The 1092-nt window shown below is 50.7% G+C and overlaps 1 pseudogene; it reads left to right on the top strand.

Moving 5' to 3' along the window:
• Positions 1-474: 474 nt before the first annotated feature.
• LOC104399377 lies at positions 475-978 on the top strand (annotated as a pseudogene).
• The last annotated feature ends 114 nt before the right edge of the window (positions 979-1092 follow it).

Below are 1092 nucleotides of genomic sequence, written 5' to 3' on the forward strand. Positions count from 1 at the left end.
GTTTTAACTGAAATGTTACTCAACCCCCTAGCGAGACACCCGCAGCAAATCCAGAGGTCAATTTCCTTCAGCTCCCTAAAGACAACATACGGTTGCTTTAAGAGATAGGACTTGGAACCTGAAACAGCCGAACACCAAATTAGGGCTTCCAAAGACATTTTGCCAGTGGTTATGTACAAAGCTGTACTGGCCGCTTCGTCTCTCTTACGCAACAGGCTGGCAGCTCCTCTTCTACGAGGGCTGGGGCGCTGTGGGAACTGTTTGGAATGTGCAGTCCTGCTTTTCCCTTCCTCGCCTGTGACGAGGCTTTAAAATCAGCTTCAGAGAAAAGTCTACCACATCCATCCAAGGAGCTGAATATACCTCAAGAGGAACACAGCAAGTACACCAGTGCAGCTCTGTCTGAATTTCAAGGGTTCTGAACCACGGAAGAACTAGTTCTGCTCAGTACGGATCCTCTGCCCCACGCTGCCAATGAGAGAGGCCACCGTCCTCTTCCTCCGTGCCTGCCTCACGCTGCTTGCCATGCCCATCTATGTACTATCATTCCTGGGCATATGGGAGCCGTTCTGTAGGAAGGTATTTTTTCCTTTCTTCTTAGAGAAGTTAACTGCACAGCAAGAGAGGAAAACGATGAAGCCGAAGCAGGAGCTATTTCATAATCTCCCTGACTTCAGGAGCCCCTCGGGAGAGCTGAAGCTGCTGGAGATCGGGACCGGCTGCGGTGCTAACTTCCAGTTCTACCCACCAGGCTGCAAAGTCACCTGCACCGACATCAACCCCAACTTCCAGCAAAGCCTTTTGAGAAGCATGAACAAGAACAAACACGTTTCCTACGAGCAGTTCCTCGTAGCTGCAGGAGAAGACCTGCACCAGGTGCCCAGCGGTTCCATGGATGCCGTCGTCTGCACCCTTGTCCTCTGCTCTGTGCGCAATGTGAACGGCACCCTGAAGGAAGCACTGCGAGTGCTCAGACCCGTGAGTAGCTGAATAAAAAGCCTTATTACCTTTATCATCTATTACAGAGGCACTGCACCAAGAGAAAAGAGGGGGGAGGGAAGGAAAAAAGTAGTTTTTGAGCTGGTACAAAGC

The sequence above is a fragment of the Nestor notabilis genome, unplaced genomic scaffold, assembly GCF_000696875.1.
Source record: "Nestor notabilis isolate BGI_N333 unplaced genomic scaffold, ASM69687v1 C14902941, whole genome shotgun sequence".
NCBI classification, from domain to species: domain Eukaryota; kingdom Metazoa; phylum Chordata; class Aves; order Psittaciformes; family Psittacidae; genus Nestor; species Nestor notabilis.